The sequence below is a fragment of the Gracilinanus agilis genome, chromosome 6 (assembly GCF_016433145.1).
Source record: "Gracilinanus agilis isolate LMUSP501 chromosome 6, AgileGrace, whole genome shotgun sequence".
In the NCBI taxonomy this organism is placed as follows: domain Eukaryota; kingdom Metazoa; phylum Chordata; class Mammalia; order Didelphimorphia; family Didelphidae; genus Gracilinanus; species Gracilinanus agilis.
Window position 1 is genome coordinate 282076485 of NC_058135.1, and position 23164 is coordinate 282099648.

General features: G+C 37.2%; 1 pseudogene; it reads right to left on the reverse strand.

Moving 5' to 3' along the window:
- The window catches only part of LOC123252741, a 380070-nt pseudogene that overhangs the window by 195603 nt on the left and 161303 nt on the right, over window positions 1-23164 (reverse strand).

The window sequence follows — 23164 nt, forward strand, 5'->3', positions numbered from 1 at the left end:
CAACCTACTTCTCCACTCTACCTCAGTATATGCAATGAAGTTCATGCCTCATAAGCCTCAAGATTTAACATCTCTTTACCTCAGTTTCCTCATCTTTAAAGTGAGAATAAATTCAACACCTACCTTCCACAGATGTCATGAAAATCAAATGAGATAACAATTTTGAAGTGCTTCGCATAATATGTGGCAAATAGTTGTTACTGTACAAATATGAGCTATTGATTTTTTAATCTTTTGATAATGAATAATAGAAAAAACTAATGCAGATCCGTTTTGTCTAGTTTCCCTATATCAGGATATTGTTTTTACTAGAGCCCTAACCCTTTTAATGACCTTCCTTACTGCTGAAATCATAAATATAGTCTTATCTGTTTAGAAACAGTTAAAAGAGATAGCAAACCTAAAGAAGAGCCTTTCATGCTACAGACCAGTGATGGCGAACCTATGGCACAGTTGCCAAAGATGGTATATAGAGCACTCTCTGTGGGCATGCAGGTGCCCTCCCACCAAAATTTTGTTACTAGAAAAGCAGAGGGATTCAGGTGGAGCTGCTCCCTTCCTCCTCTCCACCATACCTGATTGCATATTTTCACATCACCCACCCCTCTGCCCAAGAGCCAAATAGGAGTGCTTTCTCCCTCCCTTGTGTGGCATAAAGAGGGGTACAGAGCACTCCTGGCATTTGTGGCAGGGAGAGGCACAGCACCTAGTCTGGGGAGTTATGTGGGGGAAGACCCTGGCACTCCTCTAAAAGGTTCACTATCACTGCTATAGACTTAAGAGTGAAAATAATGAGACTGATATCAAATTAGAAATTTTATTAAATCAAAAGTACTAGGGAAAAAGAAGGAAAAATAGAGAGAGATATAAAAGTTACTTTCCTTATTGATACATTTAGCTTGTTATCATATTGCCACCATTAAGGGCTCCCTAGACACTCTCACAGGCAAGTGATAGCAAACCAATGGCACAGGTGCCAAAGATGGCATATAGAGCACTCTCAGAGGACACACAGCCACCCCCCCATCAGAGTTTGTTACTAAGAGCCAGAGTGACTCTGGTGGAACTACTCCCTCCCCCCTCTCCACTGCACCTGATGATATTTTTTCACATCATTTACACCTCCACCCAGCAGACCAATGGGAGTGCTTTCTTCATCCCCTACATGGGGTAAGGGGGAGGCAGGGTGCTCCCAGCACTTGGGGAGGGAAGAAGGGGAGGACACAGCACACAGTCTCAGAGGGGGACAAGTATGGCATTTGGTCATTTGGGCGGGGAGTTGGGGGGGGGGCAAAAACTCCATCCCTAAAAGGTTCACCATCACTGCCCTATTGCTTCTCTGCAAGCCCCCAGCAACAAGCCTTATCCAATCCTAACTCATAACCAATTCACCTCCTTCCTAAATTAAAACTTTTATAACTTTGTCCTTTTTGTTACCTTGAGGAGTCTCTGAAAGTGTAGATCTGACTCTCTTCATGGAGAGTTTAAGAAACCCTTATTAGTTCCTATATTGTAGATTTAGATTCTGCTTTGTTTCTGGTTTCTTCTGGCATTGACTATTTTGCCAAAACTCTCAACTACATGTGTTCAGGTTCTATTCTTAAAAATTCTGACATTTTGATCATAATCCTTTAGCATGACATCTCTCTCCATGCTTTCTACATTCTCAACCCTTACTTCATTCTTACCATTGTCTACACACCTTCCATCCTTCATTACATTCCTAGGCCACCATACTAGCTTTGGCTGTTACCAACTTGCTTTCCCAACCTCCACCCTTTAGTATATTACAAAGGGGCATACATGTCCACTGATTCAGAATCCATTTATTTACTTGCCCATAGTTTACCATGAGGAAAAGTGAAAAAATTGGGAAATTGGGAAAGTGCCAGAAAATAAAAACAGTTCACAAAGTTTCAAACACCCATCAAGTAAGTACAAGATGTAACAGTGAAGTTCTCCAGTCTAATACATGATTCATCTCCTTTTGAGACCCAGAAAGGGATGGAAAGTTATTATTTGTCCTTGGTTTTCAAAGAGGACCAGTAACAACATGGAATAATGGCCTCACTTGTGCAGGAATTGTAGAGAAGTGAGTTGCAAAATTTTTCAGAATCACTTTCTCTTCCAGTCATCAGAGTCCACTGCCAAGGCAAAAGCCAGAATGACTGGTGATGGCCTGGGATATTTTGGATAACTGATATTTTCAATGTCTGGCCAATCTCTAAGTGTTCTAACATGCCTGTTTCAACCACTTTCATGGATGATGAAACAAATTATTCTCCTCTGCCCATTCAGCCAGGGGGGAGTCTTCATATGCTTGAGGTAGACACAACCCCTAACTCACCAAAGCAGCTATGGCATTTTGGTTGTCTTCAACTTGGTGGAGTCCATCTGTCAAGATAGTTTTAACAGTTTGTGATCTATTGTGCATGCTATTATTGGAGTCACAGAAAGTAGTTGAGTTCCAAGTGGACATAAAAGATGGATAAGCATCCATGAAAGGGGTTCAGCAAACCCCCACACCAGAGGTGCTAGTTCTCCTTTAAAATTCCATATTCCCAAATGAAAAATATATTACTATATTATAATATACTATGTACTTTATGTTACTGTATTTAATGTTGGTCATTTCTTATTGTTTTTATCAACTAAACTTTTTATATGTGTGTGTGTGTGTGTGTACAAGAAAGTTACATTATTAATGGAGTCAGCCAGGCTTCCTTTATATCTGAGGTTTCAGTAATATACAGTAAATCCTTGGATATATCCCCACTGATTCAGGTACCCTGTTGTATTTTAATCCTATACATTCCTCTTCTATCAGTCCTTTAACTCCATCTTCCTATATCCAATCATGGCTTGCCAAACAACTATTCTCGATTATTCCAATCATTCAGGTTCTATCTTCTTGCATGTTTCTGAGAGTAGCTGGATAAAATCACATAATAATATGGACTGGGTCACCTACAAATTTTGTTGTTTAACCTCAAATGAGAAAACATTGTAGAAACGTTATGTTTGGTCAGTGAATTACTATTGATTAAGCACCTGTTGCATCATGCAACAATCATGGTACTAAGTTCTAGGATTACAAAAGAAGCCAAAAGGCAGCCTCTGCTCTCAAAGATCTCACAGTTTAATGGAAAAAATGACATGGAATGAATTACGTACAAACAATATATAAACATATATGTGTGTCTGTGTGTGTTTAAGATAGATTATGGGTATTCTGAGAAAGAAGTTGCTAAGATTAAAAGGACTGGGAAAGGTTTTCATACAAAGATTAAAACTTTATCAGAGACTTGAAAGAAGCAGAAAGCTCAGAAGTAAAATGAGGATGCAATGAATTTTGGGTATGAGGGGGAAGTTAATGAAAATGTTCTGACATGGAGTACAGAGTAACACAGGTGAAAGAGCCAGAAGACCAGAGTCACTGAATGACAGAGTATGGGGATGGAGCACAAGGTGTACGAAGACTGGAAAGGTAAAAAGAGATTACTAAAATCTCTAAAAGCCAAAGAGAGACATTTCTATTTGATTTTGTAGAAAATAGTGAGATACTGCACTTTACTGATTTGGTGGCAGGGAAGTGAGAGAGTGACATGATCAGATAGGTACTTTGGGAAGTTCAATTTGAAAGCCTAGTAGAGGATGAATTTCTAATTCCTTTCCTAAAGAGACTTTTCCAACACATTTCTTCTCTCTCTTTTTGTTTTTTTGTTTTTTGTTTTTTTTTGGCCTCCCATGGTTCCTGCTCCACTACTATCTCTAATATTGAATTGGCTTCATATCAATGAAGAAAACAAAGTCTTTTGAGTCTGAGATCTATTTTCCCTTCTCTACATTGAAAAACTCCTTGACATTGCCACTCATTCTCTCTCTCTTTCTTTATATGAATCTCTGATGGACTTGGATCTTCTCCTCACCAAGGTCTAGCTCTCTCCTTGATTCCTCCCTCTTTGGTCTTCTCTAGAAGATTCCTCTCTTCTTCCTCCACCATTTTCCACTAATATATTCAACATTAGTTCACACCCAAAATAGCACATTCAATTTGTTACATGCAGTTTATATGAATGTTATCTACTTGTGTATACTTGCAAAAACCATCTCATATAATTGGAAAAATCTCCTTTTCTCCTTCTTATCATGACCCAAATTGCAGCTCATGTAAAATGCCAACATGAAGCATTTTAATATCTGATATAGTAGTATTGGTTCCTCCTCTACCCAAGATGTTTTTCTATTTTCTATTTATTTCTCGGTGTGAATATTGCTTTTAGGTCAGAGAATGGAGCAAATTCTTGAGAATATGGATTTTCCTATTTAATATTTCTCTCATTATGATCTATTTCAGTTCTAAAAAATATGAGGCATTTAATGGATGTTTATGAATGGAAATGTCCTAAGGATTTTGCATCACATAATCTACAAAATGAAGGACTAGAATCTTCCTTTCATCAACATAGCTTAACATTCACAAAATAAAAATTGAGCCTAGGAAGTAATGTGACAAGGTAGTTTCAGCTATCTCCAAATACAAAGATCTTAAGTGTATTAAGGTAAAATTTGATGAATTAACAGAAGAGAAGTCTAAGCCCTAATCTATGGCTTGTTTATTTAGTATTCACTGTCCCACCTGCCCCCATGCTCTAGAAGAGCAGCACAAGAAGTTGTTTATTGAGATCTACTGCGCAATTATTTGACTTTCCGCAATTTTCCCTTCCCCCAGGTTTCACATCATTCTTCTGTGGAAACAAGCAGAACTCCACTCTGCCCAACCCAACCCACTAACCTCTGTGCAGAAGAGGTAGAGCCTTAAAACAACAGAAGTATGAGAAGTATGCTCTACTTACAGTAGCAACTTATGTTAAGAGGGACATTCAGCCAGAGAAGCAAAAAACAGAAAAAACATAAGGACTGAAGGAAAATGGAGGATCATGTATCTGGGGAAAGTGTTGTTCTCCACAGAAGTTACTTAAGGCAAGAACAGAAAAAGCATATTACCTAACATAAGAAGACAATGTTAAGGCAAAGCCCTGGGAAATTCACAAAAGGGGAAAGAATAAAAAAGGAAGTAAAAAAGGAATATAAGGGGGGGGGGGGGAACTGAAATTACCAAATATCTTAAGACAAAGAAAATGCTAGTAATAAATTTGAGCATTAGCAGATAGTTTGGGAAAATATGAAACAGAAGATAAGATGACAACCAGTATATCTAAAAAAGTACAAACATCTCAGAATAAATATTGCAAGAGATAGGAAATTAAACAAAATCTGATGGGGAAGAGGACATAATGGATTCCCAAGAGAGAACAGACTCATAGCAGAAGGTCACAGAATTATGTTAAAAAAAAAGTCAGAGAGGTTTGTAAAGAGAGGAAGAAGAAAGAGAAAGAGGAATTCTGCCCTAGAAATAGTACTACATTCTTTCTTAATATTTGAAAAGCATTAGAGGGCAGTGAATTGGAAGGGAATGAAGGAATGAAAACAGAATAAAAGGACTAGAGAAAATGTGGAGGAATTCATCTGAGCCTCATATCTCCATGCTAATAAAGTTTGTAACTGTTGTCATTAATTAGGAATATTATTAATGGATTTCATTTATTTATTCATCTTCTTGGTAAAGGAAAGCTTAAAATGCATTTAATGCTTTCATATCATTTATTATAAAACAATTCATTACATATAATCCATTAGATATATAACTATCCATGATTTATAGTTAAAACCAATAACTAAACTATGCATTAGATGTCAATTATTATGATATATTAACCATCTTAGAGAAAATATAGAGTGGAGTATTAGAATATTATTGCTAACAATAAAATTAAAACTTTCTGTAGTCAACTTTGGAATGTTCAGTGCCCAGCTCAATTAAATCCTGATAAAGATAACAGAAACAATATTCAATATATGGCCCATAACAAGTGCTTAAAATATGCTTAAATTGAAAGGATACATGGTGTACTAAGGGAAAGTAAAGTGGAACATTCAGAAGTAATGGACTCTTCCTGGTGACTAGAGTAGAGAGCACTTGAAGAAAAGTAGAAGACCAAAATAGGAAACTATAAAAATAATGTTGAAAGGCCCTAATGTGGAAAGGAAGGAATTTGAACTTAGGTCATAAAAACCATAGTAAAAATCTGAATAGTGGAATAGCCTGGGCAAAACAGACAATGCGCAATGAGACTAAAATAGCTTTATTTAGTGAATCCAGTCAATCACCTGTTTAGTAAAGGAACTAGCTAAATTTCAAGTCCACTCTCCCTATAATGAAATGCAACCCATCTGTTTTAGAAAAAAAAATTTGCCTACAGAGCAACTCATCAACATAAAGTAAAGCTTCCAAAGTCTAGAGGAAAAGAGATCATATCCACTGACCAAGAGCTACTGGGATTGCAAAATAGGTGTATCCCTGAGTTTTTCTAGTTCTTGAGCTTCTCCAAAAGAGATCCATAAAATGGAGCAAGTCCATATCCATATCCCTTCCCATCTGGTTTCTCCAAGTCTGCCAATCTGAGTAGACAGAAGTATAACAGAGTAAAAAATGAGAGCCAAAGTAACCTTTCAGAGAGAGAGAGCGATATACAAATTGCTTGTGATTTCATGGTGAAGACTGATTGGAATCCTAAGGATTTCCCAGATACTCAGAGGCCCCTTTTCCTTTCCCTAGAGTTTCCAAATTGCATTCCTGCATTACACAGAGGCAGAAACCACTTCCAAATACAATAGAGGTAATAAAACAAGAACTTAAAAGTTTAATTTGCTTTTTTCCTGATGATAAAGGAAAACTGCTCTGCTTGGGAGATATCTTTTGGGCACACCGGGGACATGTCCCTCATATCTACCTCATCATTTTCTTAATAATTTAAGACTATAAGGAGAGGGGAGGAAAAAAAACGTTATTTTTGCTGCAGAGCCACAGAATAAAAAGTATGGGCAGGGGGCAGTTGGGTAGCTCAGTGGAGTGAGAGTCAGGCCTAGAGACAGGAGGTCCTAGGTTCAAACCCGGCCTCAGCCACTTCCCAGCTGTGTGACCCTGGGCAAGTCACTTGACCCCCATTGCCCACCCTTACCACTCTTCCACCTATGAGAAAATACATCGAAGTACAAGGGTTTAAAAAAAAAGTATGGGCACAGTTGAGCTTTCCATTGAGACTCCCAAATGTCCTTTGCTTCACAAGTCCTTTATAGGCAGTCTCTTGGGCTTCCCCAAGCAGAGAAAGAAAAGATTCCCAGCCTGGCACCAAATACAGTTGCTATTACACATAGCTGCTCCTTCCACATCTCATTAAACACAGGCTAGACACTAATAAGGATGTTACTTATTTTCACCTGGTGTGCTGGGAGTCAGGAAAGTGTACTCTTATTTTGTTTCTCAGGGACAAAAAATAACAATCCATATTTTTATCATAAATATTTCCCATGCTTTCTGTCAATCATTAGCACAAGCTAGACACAAATTAGATGAGATATATGCAATTTATTAAATTAGCAAATAATTTTAACATACATGAAATCCGTGTATATGGACATTATTATGCTTAATATAAACATATCCTAATAAATCTACATTTAAAACCCACATAGCCCCCTTGTGTACAGAGATCATAAAATAAGGACAGAATTGGGCATGTTTATTTTTCTATGAATTTTAAAAACAGTGAAGATCTCACCAAAGCAACCATAAACAATGCCAACTCCCCAGAGGTTGGAACCAGAATTGTGAGGCTCACACGCTTGTGGCACTGGCTGTCTTGTGGCTGCCTCCTTGATAATATCTTAGGATGCAGATGGTACAATATCTCCATGACAAAAAAAGTGGCAAAGTACAGAACTCAGAGTGAAGACAGGGACAGAGAACCGGCTCCTAAGAGAAAAGGGGGAATTAGAAACGCCTCTTCCTGAGTCAAGAGAAAGAAATATTTACCCCATCTCATTGCCCATAGGGAAAAACATGCCACCCCCACCCACTGAGCCAAACTTTATACCCATAATGGGATTAACCTTCCTTTCTCCTGTAAGTTTTCTCCTCTTGCATATGACCATTCTACATAATAGTCCCTGGATCTTTATATATCTCTCTTGTCTTGAAGTTGAGGATACAGCCAGTTATTTCATTAACACAGGAAACTCTTCCATAGGGAGATTGCAACCAACATTAAGTTAGAACCTCCTGCTCTCCAACTTGTAGAGGGAGTTGTTCAGAATCTGGGGAAGGTAAATAGCTTGCCCAGGATGATAGAACCAACAAACAAGAGAGATAAGGCTTGAACTCAGGTCTCCCTAGGTTCAGAGTCAAAACTTTTACCCTCTATGCCAAACTGCCTCTTTTCTCCCAACCCTTAAATGGGCTTACAAGGTTCCTTGAGGTCAAAAGCTATGGAGCCAACTGCCATGAGTCAGTTTTCCATCTATTTAAATAGATGATACCAAGTCTCCTTACCATGAGTCAGTCTTTTGTTCTGAAGAGGATCTGTGCCCTGTTTTTCCCAGGGCTTCACGGAGTTCATCATTCCAATAGGAAGGGCCAGGTACACTAGCCTGCATTCTCAGGGCACCTGTTGCTTTGCCTTCCCGGGGTGGCAGAACAGGAACAGGCTCCTCATCTTTCTTTGATGATTTTATGGTCCTAAACATAGGAAAATTAATTTCTCAAGAGTTTGTTCAACCAAGGATAATACATAAAGAGACTACTATATACAATGTCCTGGGGATCAAAATAAAGAGGGAAATGAACCATTTGAGTTCAAACATTTTGTTTTTACCCATATACCACACGCATATTGAAAAGCTTATGTGAACTTTGTAAGAAGTATTTTTTGTAAGACTGGAGGTCTCTAGTGACACTTCCTATAGATAGAGGCAATTAAACAGAACTTTGAAGGAAATTAAAGCTTTCAAAGAGCATAATTGAAGAAGTATGCTCCTGGCAGAGTCATGGAGCCAAGAGGATACAGGAGAAGGACCAGCAAGAATTTCTGCTCTACTTGATTGGGAAATAATTTATAATAAAGGCTGAAAAATGGGTTGAGGTTAAGCTTGAAAGGGCTTTGAACTCCAAAGGGCTATTGCATATTTGGAACATGTGGTCATGTTCCATTTATCTTTGAATGATTCCATCTTTCCTTCAAAGCTCTATTCCAGTTCTAAGCCTAAAATTTGTCCTCATGGATGTCAAAGCTGGACAATGAATATCAGGCATCACTCTTGATACTGTTGACTAGAATATCAGAGGTCCTTTAATTTGAGAAATAGCAATGGCCTGGAACATCTTTCCAAGTGGACTACAGGTCATCTTTTGGAGGGTTTTTTCCCTATTTCCAGTAGACAGAACATCTTGTACATCAGAATTTAATAAATCCTTGCTGAATTGAGACCGAGAAAAAAGGACAATGGAAGTAAAGTACGCCCTCATATAACTAGTGAAATAGATTTTTCTTTCCCAAATCTGCCTATTTCTGCCTTCAAATCCAGGACTTTTGTGACTTCATCTTGACTCTACACTGTCAGTGTATTAATTTATTATTAATCTTTATTAAAGATTATTATTAATCTTTATCAAAGATTAATAGCAAAATATTAACTAATAAGCAAAAAGGATAACGAAGTCTACTCACACTACTAAAAATCCACCTTAACTATCTTGACATTAAACATTAACAGAGGCCCTAGCTATATTACTTACCTAAACACTCTGCAGGACAAGGGGAATTCACATGGCTCACCACCAAAAACAGCACATGTTGGGGTATAATAGAGTTTAGCTTTATAGACCACATATGTTTCAAAAGCCTAAAACAGAGACACCATTTAGATGAAATGATTACAAAATGTTATTTCTTATACCCTTGATGCCAACTCCTCCCAAATTTACCTTGTGTGTGATATGCCACCTTCTTTCTCCATAATCTACTTTCATCCTTACTCTATGATCTCTTTGCCCCTTTATCAAATAATCTAGAATTCCTCCAGCCCTAAAAAGTCTCCACTTCATTCAAACATCCCCTGCAAGACAAACTGGGTCTCATTCCTTTCACTGGCAATAAAACCCATTGTTCTCATTTCCTCCTCCCTTCACAACTCCTTGAAGTCTGGCATCTACCCTACCACTCACTCAGCACTGATGTTTCTCTAATGTTATTAATGCTGTTACCAAATGTACTCAACTCACTTCCTCAGGCCTTCCTGATCTATCTCTGTAGTATGTTTGACCCAGTTGACAAAATAAGGTTTCCTACCTGGCTCTTCAAGGTGCTGCCTTTGTCTGCTTCTCCTTCTACTGTCCAGCTAATGCTCCTCAGTCTCCTTTGAAAGATCGTCTTCATATGATTATAATCCAAAACTGAGACTGATCTTCTCTCCAAACTCTCACTATAGCAGTTCACATGAGTTTAGCCTTCTCAGTACAGCTGCTTCTAGTGTCTAAGTTGCCTGTTCTTAACCCTCTCCTGCCCTCTAGATCCACCTTACCAAATTCCTTTTATCTGTCTCTATGGTACCATCCTATCCAATTCCACATTCCAAAATAGAACACCTGGATTTCCCAGGAGGCCATCCTTCGTCCTAATTCTCTCTTCCTATTAAAGGCATCACCCTCTTTTGGAACATATAGACTAGAAACTTCCTGTCTTTTGGAGATTTACTGTTGCCTTCTGTCCTGTCAAATATTAATGAACCTCTGAGGACATCATCCATCTGTCCCTTCTATGCCACTCAAACAACCTAGTCAAGGTCCTGTTCCAATCCCTGCCCAGACTGCTGCAAACTATCTTTTGTCTTACCCAGATTCATGCTTCTCTTCTCACAGTTGGCAAATGGAAATGCTGAAACAATGGCTCTGACCACACCCCTCCAATATTCAAGAAGGTCCAATAGCTCCCTCTTGCTTAAAGGATCAAATAAAAATATTTTCCCCTAACTTGTAAACCACTTGTCTAGTTCCCTTTCACCAAAGGAGTGTCACTACATCCAAGTTTATTGTTGATTCTTTTCCTTCCTAGGTTTTATGACTCCATCCTTAATAGCCCACTTCTTGTCCACTAATTGTATTTGTATAGGCTGTCCCCAAAGCCTAGAAAATCTCCCTCTTCATAGAATCCTTGGCTTTTTTCAAAACACCTCTGCTCCTATCAAAAGACTCCCTGATCTGTATGTCCCCCATATCATATTTTCTATAAAAATATGCTTAAAAGATTAGAACTATACATATTTGCCTTTATGTCTCCAGAACCATGACAGGCATGTAATAATCAGGGCTTAATACTTGGGGAATAAAAGAAAATGAAGTAAAACATCCCAACTGAAAAGTCCTTAACTCACATAGTGAAGGCAATAGAAAAAATGTTTTGAGTCAGAGGAGCAGCCTCTGAAACCTCTCACTCTCGAGATGAAGTCCCTCCACTCCTAATGAACAATTTACTCTTAAGTTATTAGGAGCATCCAGGGCATCCAGGGTAGCCTGGGATCAAGCCATGATCTGGTCAGGACTGTGGATCCAAAGCTTGACCATCAGGTTTAGTAGTATGTTTGATAACAGGAAGCCACATTTTAAGGTTGGTAATAGAGAGGCTTAAAGAAATTATCAATAGCCAAATTCAGCTTTCATTTCAGAGTGAGCTTTCCAAATAGAGATTCTTCCTGAGTGATCAGCATTCTCTCTTAGGTGACCATCAGCATGGTATAGATCTCATCTAATATATTTCTGAATATAACCAAAATACCAAAAAAAAATAACAAGAGCTAAGAAAAGCTCTACTCTGGGACATCCTAGATGTACAAGTGAACACATGCAAACACACACAGAGCCAGGGATCTTCAAGTGTGCTCATGTAAAATAATAAAGCTATATTTAGCTGGTGCCCAATCTGCTTATAATTCAGGCAGTCACCTAGCAGTTATTGAGCCGTACTAAGTACAACACACTCTGCCAAGTGCTAGGGGTATAAGACAATATTCTTCCCTTGGATTATCATTTCTCTCATTTGATTCTCAAAAAAAAAGAAATTGCCTACCATTGCCCTACAATGCTCTTTCTACTATAAAGATTTAGTAAGCTTTGTGAGCCTGAATTACTTAACTTTATGAAGGCTTAGTTTTCTTAGTAAAAGGGATAAGATTTATAAAGTATGTCATTTGATAGATGCTATTATCATTCCCATCTTACAGAAGTAGGGAACAAGCATGAAGACATTGAATTACTTTCCCAGCATGAGTCATCACATAGAGTTTGAGGCTAAATTTAAACTTAGATTTTGTGAATCCAGGGCTGGCATTCTATCTGATACACTTTCAAGTTCAGAACCCCACCCCCAAATTAATCTCCCTCAGCCCATTTTTGGAAGGAGATAACCTTGTCAAAAAACCCATCTGCCAAGAGCTGCAAGAGCTGCTCAGTGAAAATGGCAGGAAATTGGTCCATATCCTTCCCAGACTGACCCTTTTGGCTTTAATTACATAGTGGCTTAGTAGGAAACTCAGGTTATATTGTTCTTTACTATATTATGGAATCAGAGAATATTCAGGAAAAACTGGCTTTTGTGGCCAGCTCTTACCTCAAACTGAATCCCACACTCTGAAACAGAATAGTGTAGCTCAAATATATCCGGCTTCTCTCCATTAACTCGACAACCTGTCCCAAGCATCAGTTCTTCAGCAGTCAAATTGCTGGTAGCACCAAACAAATTTTTTTTCACTGACACCCGAAACATGAGAAGAGTACAGTCCACAGTCACTGGGGAAAGACCAAAGAACCATTTGGGTCTAGCTTTCACTGAAACCAGCAAATCAATAGACACTTAATTTGTACCCGCCATGTGCCAAAGACTGCTTCTAACCAATGGCCCTGAGAAGAGACTAAAGCCAAAGAAGCAGGATTTTGTAGAGGAAAGCAAGAAGCAACCAAAGAAAGACAGGTTCACAGTCATGATAATTTCAGGTCTCAATTATGTAGTGCCACAGAGCTGATAGCCAGTTTTACCAACATGATCTCACTTTGTCCTAAGAAACTTGAGAGGCAGGTGCTCTCATCACACCCATTTTCCCAGTCAAGTTTAGGCTCAAAGATCAGTTTGTGAGATTTGAAATTTCTGTTGGGCTATGTAACATTGAACTGCTTTATCACCACTTCCAGCTTTCTTTGTTACTAAGAATGGTTTTCTGAGGAGAAGAGATGGTTTAGTAATAAAAAATAAACATTTTAATGAAATATTTTATAAATTATTCCTATTTTCCCAAAGAAACTAAGCTTCAGCAAGCTAAAGTAATACAGGTCTAGGTTCATATTGCTACTAAATCTCTCTAGCAGAAACATAGGGCTGTAGGGCACTATTGGACAAATGACACAACTGGATTCTATCTACCACTCATCCTTATGTGTGTTTAGTCAGCTACATCTTAATAACATCTCCAAGAAGGTGGGAACCATAGCTGGATGATTCTGTTGTCCATATTGCTAGTGTCAGGAGCACAAGGTTCCCTTCAAATAGAGAGAACCAAAAGGATTTGCCAAAGAAAAGACCTCTGTGAGAGCTGAATCAGAGTGAAGTACTTCAGGAGCAAGAGAAAAATTCTACAATAATATTCTAGAGAAAAATGACTAAGAAAGACTTTAGAATGCCAATCAATGCAATAACTAGTCATGATTAAAAAAAAAAGAATGAAGATGAATTGTGCCATTCACCTCCCCAAAGAAAGCTGGACTTAAAATGGAGAAAGACATATTTTTGGACATAAAATGTGGGGATTTGGTAAGACTATAAATTTTGAGTGATTGGTTGGTTTTTTTTCTTTTGTTAAAAATTCACTTGCTGTTTGAAAGGGAGATTACTTGGAAAGAGATACTTGTCAGGTATCCTTTCAAGGAACAGGCAACCAGCATCAAAGAAGCCCTTATTTACCCTACTTTGTGCCAGATATTGGGTAGCTAGAGATAAAGAGTTGGCCTGGATCAGCTAAGAGAAAAAGTCCAATACCCAATTTAGGAGGTATTTATTTAAGAAACCAGGCAAGGCAGAAAAAGAATAAAGGTTAGAAATCACCAGAGTGAAGAGCTCACACATCATTAGTGGGCAATTAGCATGTGTCTAACATCTTGAGGCTAGAGAACGAAGTGATAAAAAGCAGGTTTTCCTGGAAAAGAATGAATTCAAAGAATGGGAAAGTGGAGAAAGATAGAGGAGTTGGAAAAATGATGAAATAACTGAGATAAATACAGTACTGAATGCACATGCTCAGAGACTAGGCAGCAGGCAATTTATTAAAAAAGTAAGAAGAAAAAAACTTCAAGTAAGGCATCAATAAGCATTGACCAATTAGACATCAGAAAGAGAAAATTAAGTGAAGAGCCCAAGATTTCAAAGAAGAGTGGTGAGATTAGTGAAGAAGCTGGAGAGTTCAGGAAAGGGACTTGTTTTTAAAGAGAAGAGAAAGAGAAACATTAATGGACTGGCTTCAGGCAAGTCCTGAAAAGGGCAAGCAGACAACTAAATGGAAGGATCCAGTCATCTACTGGAAACAATGAATGTGGCCTTAAATTAGAAGAAAGGCTTAGAAATATAAAGAGGGAATTCAGCCCTGGTGGCAAAATACATGAAGTCATAAGAATCAAGTGCTTCTTTCTGGGAAATGGTGGGTTGCAGAATATCAAGGAATATTATCCAGGAGAGGAACAGCTCTAAAAAAAAAAATCTGAATGAGGAAGATAGCAAAGGACATCTTCCATGCCGTTTGGCAAATTATACTCTTCCTCATGGCTATAAGAAAACAAATAAAACAGCTTGAGTTAAGGAAATAACATTTTTAAATATGTTTGTTATCTGACTGTTACAATTCACAGAAAACTAAGTTCTACGCCTGGTTACTAACACCTGAATAAGGAAGACCTCATTTAAGACAGAGTCAAATAACAAGGAATTGAAATTCACTCATTTACCCGGTTCATCATCCGCCCAGCTCAGGCAAACTAAAAGGCACAGCACTCCCAACCTCAGAAAGGCTTCCATCGTAACAAATGGCAGAGCAAGACTTCTGACCTCAATACAAAATGGGAAGTTGGGAAAGGCGCTAGCATTTCATGGGATTTTATACTTTATTGCCCCACTCAGGTGTCTCCAATGATCTCCCTCTTAGCTCAAGGAAATATCCCCCACCTGGGGAACACGGAGACCTTTCCTTTAAAATAAGTTGTTCAGAGTTGAAGGTCCTAATAACAAAAATCTGCCCCTTGTAAGTGTTGGTAGAATTGACGCTTCCTGAGGGAAGTTGATTTCCTGGGATTTTCACCTTGTCTAATATGGGATCAGACATGGGGAAATATAAAGTATAGACACAATAAGTATATTTGCCTTTTGTGACCTGTCTGGTACATGATAGGGAGAAAGTAACACACTGAAGTTCATCAGAAGGAAAACATCAGATGAATTCAATGATGATGCTTCCCATAAAGGTTAAAAAGTAGTTACATAAACTATTTCTCTCTATTTGAAAACTCTGTGACATCTTTCTGTCTAACATTCTATCTGTTGTTTGTATGAGGTTCATAAGTGTGAATATTGTGTCTGTTGAGAGGAAAATCTGAGGTTTTATATGTGAGATGTCTGAAAATAATGGAATTAAGATCATGGGTTAGAGAAACCAACATTAGAGAAACATGTGGCCCAAGCATACGCACAAGCTTTTCTGATCTTGACCATCAGGCTTTGGGCCATGAACTATCCTTGTCAGAAAAAGAATACTTAAGGCTAGATTCCCTGGGATTGATCTGTGACAAACCTTGCCTCGATGGCAGATTAACCCAAGATGAAGGTATTAGCTAAATGTGGCTTTCCTCCTGGATATTTCAGAGAACAATGCCTAGGACACTTTGGGAACCTGACTTTGAGCATAGAAAATTCAGTTGGTTCCTTAGATCACATTGAAAGCAATTGAGATAAGCAGGTACAACAACCTCCTCTTAAGAATGACAATGTTGAGGCTCAGGGTGGTTTTTAACACTAATCTCATTCTAGGAACAGAGCGAGCACTAGAAATTTGGTCCCTAACTTCATTCTTGGATTCTGCTCCTTTCCATTATTACAAAGTCTTATAGGAGTGGGGGGCAGCTGGGTAGCTCAGTGGATTGAGAGTCAGACCTAGAGGCAGGAGGTCCTGGGTTCAAATCTGACCTCAGACACTTCCTAGCTGTGTGACCCTGGGCAAGTCACTTGATCCCCATTGCCTAGCCCTTACCATTCTTGGTTCTAAGTTAGAAGGCAAGGGTTTAAAAAAAAGTTAGTAGTACAATATTCAGAATTACTTTTTGGATCATTTTCGTATTTGGGGTCAGAGAATATTGAGTGTACTTATCCAAAGGATCTGGTCCTTTATTCACAGTATTGACTTATTTCTTCTAAGAGAATATCATTTTAAAATTCTGAAATAATTTTCCTAAGTATTGTTTAGTTCATTTTCAAAAATTAGGAAAATAGAAATTGGAAATTGATATTGCCAGTTTTTTTTCAAACTTACTTTTTAGTGTTTAGAATCTACAGTGAATATACCTCAAATACCATTGTGTGTTTTTTTTTTTAATTTGAGATCTTGATAACAAATTTTTGAATCTGGTGCCAAAGGTTATGGTTTATAACAATATGATTCACTTAGATTTAAAAAAGCATTTCTTAAATCTTTTTTTAAAAGATCAAAATGTAAGGTTGGGAATTGCTAATTTTTCCCATGAAGATTCTCAGATATTTTAGTGTACTCTGGCCAAATATACTTTTATATAATATGTTTATTTTTGCAATAGGTACCCACATATTTCATATTAAGAAATGTGATACAATCAAATCTATTTTAAAGGGGAAGATATTTCCCTGCATAAAGAATCAAGAACCAATAATATAAAATCAATAAGCTATTCATTTTCTTTTTAAGCCAAAATGAGTATTATATTAAAACTTTGTTTTAATTGCACTTAGTTCTACCTGAAACAATTTCAAATTATTGGTTACTATCACTTATATATAACTTAGAACTGGATGTTATTTTCATTATAATTACATTATAATCAATCTAATTAAAAGAAAGAAAAAATTACTCTTCACATTTTGTTTACAAATCTAGCCCTGGTTGAAAGTAGAAACAAAACTGTCTTCAATTTCTAGACCCTTGATTATGCCTTTTTTTAGGTCAGTAGTTTAGAAATGAGGGTAAAATTCATGAGTTTAACAGAAAGTATGATACTTGTATAAACACTTTTTTTTTCTTCTTTGGGCTGAAACACATCTATGAGCTCAAAAGTATTTAATTGATCTTTTAATTATAAAACCATTTACACAGTATATCTCAAACCTGTTAAAAGCTGAGAAACTTTTATTATATAAATTTAGAAACTTTTTAATTTTATAAAATCACTTCTATGTGTACAGATTTCATTTCAGTATTAAGTCCAATTTAGTGATGATAATAATAATGAAAATATTTGCCTACAGGTAATTATTTTAACTCTCATTAATGGGACAAATACCAGGGTCATATCTTAGAGTTTTAAATAAAATGGTAACTTATTATGCATTTGTGAAGAATGTATAACATTTAGATATTGCTTTTTGCTGCTATATTTTATATTGAGCTTTTTTTGAGGTCACCTTTGCATGCATGAATGAATTAGCATTAGCATTATCGATAGATTATCCATAACTACATCTATTGCTTTTGGTGGGAAATCAAAATCTAGTTGTAATTTTCCAGCTGTGAAAACGTTGTCTTGTTTTAAAAAAGATTTCTTGAATGAAAACCTAAGTAAAACTAAGTTCATTAGTGAATGACATGCTTTCTTCACATGTACTTCCTGAACCCTTCTTAACTCCCCAAAGGAAAATACATTTTCTTTGACTTGGAGGATCTTAAAGAAAATGAACTGCTCTCTTTAATATAAATACAGTAACTGTTTTACCAGAGGTTTTATTTTCTTCTACACATTTTAAGAAAGAGCCAATCTTGGATTTGTAAATCACACTGAAACTTTTTGATGTTCATGTAGTCATACATCTTGTAGATATGGTAGGTGTAAGTTGTGTGTGTTAAGATGAACTTTAAAAGCATGTTGATTCACTTACTCTCTTTGAAATAAGAGGTGAACGATTATGGCATTGCGAGTTCATGATACTAGATTTAAAGGTCTGTCAGCACTTCCATTGTAAACTCCATTTTAATGGATTTATAACTTTAATAATCCAGATGTAATCATTGGAAGTATTTAATATGCAATAGATAGCACCTTAACTAATCTGCATATGAAGGGTTTTCACATGCATTTAGTAAGATGTGTAGAAGCTCTTCAAGCATTAAACTAGAGTTGACATCATTTATTTCATTTGTTTTCTATGTCAAAGAATTTACTCTTATGTGGAATTGAAATCTGTTACAAATAATACATTTGGGCTTATTCATGTAGAACCTTCCAGATGTTTTGTATTTTGAACTACGAAAAGTTGCTGCAGGTCTTAGAATGTTGTGTATATTCAGCAGGTATGCAAAAGATATAAACATTATTTATAACAGAAGAGAAAATACTTGTCTTATTAAAAATACTAGTAACTTATACACATTTTTGAAGGTACAAAACTCATATATTTAAATATTGTATAATGTGACACCTATCCAATTTATGTAATTTGATGCATGAAGGATCAGAATTTTTATATTGTAATAAGCATTGATTTATTATAGTTGATTAAAGTCTGTAATCTTAAAAAAAAAAGTTATAGGAAGACTACAAAGTAAAAATGGCCTTTAGTGCCCAAACTCTCCTCATGGCACACCAAAATGTTATTGCTCTCTCAGTCCAGATCAGAATGAAATCGACAGCAACTGAGTAAAAAAGATTATCTTCCCCAGTTTGTCCAGTCATTTCTCTTCCACATTTCTCATGCACAATGTCCTACTTGAGATATGCCTGCCCATTTCACTGTAACCTCTAGAATTCCTGCTTCATAATTAACAAACTCCATTCGTATGAGCCTTCTCTCTCATAATCTTAGTATTTCTAGCAGGGACATGATTTCTCCCAGAAGACAGTCAACATATGGTCATTCTTTCAAAATCTGATCCATCTCTGCTTATATCCCCCACGAAACACCAGCCCTGGAAAGAAAGTTTAAACACTCCTCCTCCTTGCCCCTTCCATAAAATACCTTTGCCACTATCACTCAGCAATTTCTCTTCCTTTGAGGATCATTATCAGAACTGATCAACCATTAAAGATCCTGATAGTTGATATCGGAGTTCATGTTTCTTCATTTTGCAAGGAATTCTATACATGGATCACAATCTCCCTCTCATCTACAATTCCCACCATTCTCTACACAATTGGACTTCATCTTGAAGTTCCCACAAATACATTAATCTCCCAGTTCTCTACATTTCTCAACTGTCACAATGGACTTCTCCACTCTACTTCAGCTATATTCGAGAATGTTCATGCCTCATGACCCTCGAGGCAAGTCACTTAGGATCTGTTTGCCTCAGTTTATTCATTTTTACGGCCCCTACCTGCCACAATTGTCATGAGAATCAAATGAGATTATCATTTTAAAATGCTTAGCACAGTACCTGGCAAAAGGCAGGTGTTATATAAATAGGAGCTATTGTTGTTTTTGTTATTATCTTGTCATAGTGGGTAGCAGAGAAAACTAAAGCAGATTCATTTTGTCTAGTTTATCTAGCTTGGCCCAGCTATTGTTTGCATTATACCCCCCCTCTCATATCAATGACATTCCTTACTGCTGACACAGTATGAGAGTCCTATTTTTTAGGGTTGAGTCATAAGATAGCTAACCTGAAGAAGAGCCTTTCATGTTAAAAGCTCCAGCAACTGGCTCTGTCCAATCAAGGCATACCATATCCCCTATAGCTACTCTGTAAGCCGGTGGCAGCAGGCCTTATCCAGTCCTGGAGATCTCTACCCAATTCACTGCCTGCTTAAATGGAAACTTATTTAAGCTTTATTCTTTTGTTCCTTTGAGGAGTCTCTATCAGTGCCAATCATATTCCTTTGTTGGAGAACTCAAGAAACCTTCTTTGATTCCTCAATTTTTGGTTTGGATTCAGATTTAGTTCTGGTTTATTCTGGCATTGACTATTATATCCATACTATCAAAAACGTGTGTACTCATTCTATTATTAAGAATTCGGACATTTGGTCATAACCCCTTTGCATAACATCTCTCTCCATGCCTTCTATATCCTGAACCAATACTTGACTCTCACCATGTTCTCCAAACCTTCTATCCCTTCAGTAAGTTCCCAGGCTATCATACTTTCTCCAGCTAATATACCATCTTCCCTTCCCAACCTCCACCCTCAGCATATTACAATAGTGTTCCCATAGCCACTGTTTCAAAAATCCACTGATTTAGTCACACATGGTTTACAGTGGGCAGAAAATGAAAAAATTGGAAAATTTGGAAAATTCCAGAAAATAAAAAAAAGTTTGCAGGTTTCAAACCACCCATCAAATGAGTGCAAGCTGTAATATGGCAAAGTCCTCCAGCCTAATATATGATTCGTCTTGCTTTGAAGACTCAAAAAGTCAGTTATGTCATTGTTACTGGTTTTGGTCCTTTGTTTTCAAAGAGGACTGGTGCCATTATGAGATGATGTCTTGACTTGTACATGAATTGTATTTAAGTGAGACAGAGATGTACAAAATTGTCAGCCTCGGTTTCTCTTCACAAGTCATCAAAGTCAATGGACAAGACAAAAGTCAAGATGACAGGTGATAGCCTGGGATGTAGTGGATGATCTGGGCATCTTCAATATCTGGTCAAGGTCTAAATTTTCCACAATGCCTGCTTCAACCACCTTAATGGCTTTAGGAACAAATTGTTCTTATCTGCCCATTCTGGTAGGTGCAAGTTGTCATATACACCCCATCCCCAACTCACTAATGGATTTGTGGTCCCTTGTTTATCTTTGACTTGATATAACCCATTTTTCAAGATGATTTTACCAGGATGCAGCCTACTATGCATGCTATAGTTTCTTGGAGCTGTAGGGGAGAGTTGAATGCCAGATGAACACCCCTGAAAAGGGTTCAGCAAGACCCCACACCAGAGGTCCTAGTCCTCTTTGAACATTCATATCCTCAGAAAGATATTGCTATATGATAATGTATTATATACTTTTATTATTATTCTGTTTAATGTTGGTAAGGTCTTATTGGGCATTTATCAATTAAACTTTATTATATGTATGTGTGTACAAGAAAATCACATTATATATGGAGTCAGCAGTGGTTCATTTATATCTGAGGTTTCAGAAATATACAGTAAATCTTGGAATGAATCCCCCATGGATACAGGGCCCCTACTATATTTTAATCCTGTAGCATCCTCTTCTGTGAATCTTTTAAGTCTATCTTCTATAGGCATTCATGGCTTGCCAAACCCCTATTCTGGATTATTCCAATCATCCACTACCTATATTCATGCACTCTGATAAGAAGATCTGAAGAAAGTCACATAAAAATGCTGACTGGGTCCACTATAAACCTCAACTGACAAATCATTGTAGGAAGGTTTTGCCTGGTCAGTCAACTACTATATTGATTACATTTTAAATTTGGTGGCATTATATTGTTTGTGAAAAAAATCTTTTTTAATTTCATGAAATTGTATGTATGCATGTATGTGTATATAAACATTTTATCAACGTGGATTGTCTCTATCTATTGTGTTCATTCCCTTTAGTATATTGTATAAAAGTCCATTATATTTGATGGTGCCACAATGTATCAGTCTCTGATACTGATACATAAGGATACATTGTGGCATGATCAAATGTAACTGACTTCTCTACTAGCAGCATGCAATGACCCAGGACAACCCGGAGGGACTTATGAGAAAGATGCTCTCTACAACCAGAGAAAGAACTGTGGGAGTAGAAATGCAGAAGAAAAACATAGGACTGATCACATGGTCTGATGGGGATAGGATTGGGGTTTTGATGTTAAAGGGTCACTCTACTGCAAATGTGAATAATATGGAAATAGGGTTTGAACAATGATACCTGTTAAACCCAGTGGAATTGCTTGTCAGCTCAGGAAGGAGGAGGGAAGAGGGGTGGGAAAAATCATGACTCATGTAACCATGGAAAAATATACTGAATACAAGAAAACAAGCCTAAAGAAATAAAATAGAATAGAATATTGTATAAATTTATACATATTTCTGGAGATCTCTTTATCATCTCTGATAATCTGATAAGGACAGTTTAGTTGATAAGGAAATAACGAGACACAGGAGTTGTCTTTTAGCTCATGCTTCCAGCTCTGTCTCCGAGAGCATGGAGTTTATTATATATATTTCAAGACTCATTTCACACAAAAGAACCCCCCCAAACTTCGCAGATGAGCAGAAGTTACAAATTATGTCATATCAAAACACAAAAGGTCTCATTGGCTTCAGAATAGAACAAGGCCAAGGCTGAATTTTGACCTGGTTCTTATCAGAAATTCAAGTAGGGGAATATTATCTCAGGGTTGAATTGCCCCTGCTAAGGTTTTGGCCTCGGCTGTACCAGGCAGCTGCATTCCTGGCCAAAGGGGGAAGAGTGTTAACCTCTTAAATTCAGGTTTCCTAGGAACTTAAAGCTTTTCAATAAGGCCACAATACTTTTCAATAAGAAATCACAAGGATCACAAAAGGGATCAAAAGAGGATTCTGATTTTTATCTATTCTCTTATTGACTTCCCACACATATTGTATACTACCCCACTGATCTATCATTTAGTTTCTTAGTCAATACTAAATTGTTTTAATGACAACCACTTTGCAATATAATCCAAAATGTGGTAGGACTAGGCTGTCTTCATTCCCATTTTTTCACAGATTCTGTTGATATTCTTGATCTTTTGTTCTTCTATCATGATCTATTACTACTGTGATTTATTACTATATAATGTGGTCTGGAGTGTCATAGACAGGGGTCTCTGGGATCAGAGACCAGGGGTGAGATTTGACAAATGAGGTTAAAAAGAATGACACTTGTCACCAGCAGGCTTCTAACAGTCATTATTCAACCATGCTCTCCTCCTTTTGGCTCCTGCTTCTCTCTTGGGCTGCTGCTTCTCCCTAAGCTAGAAGCAGTCCCTATTCTATCTCTTTTACTGTGGGAA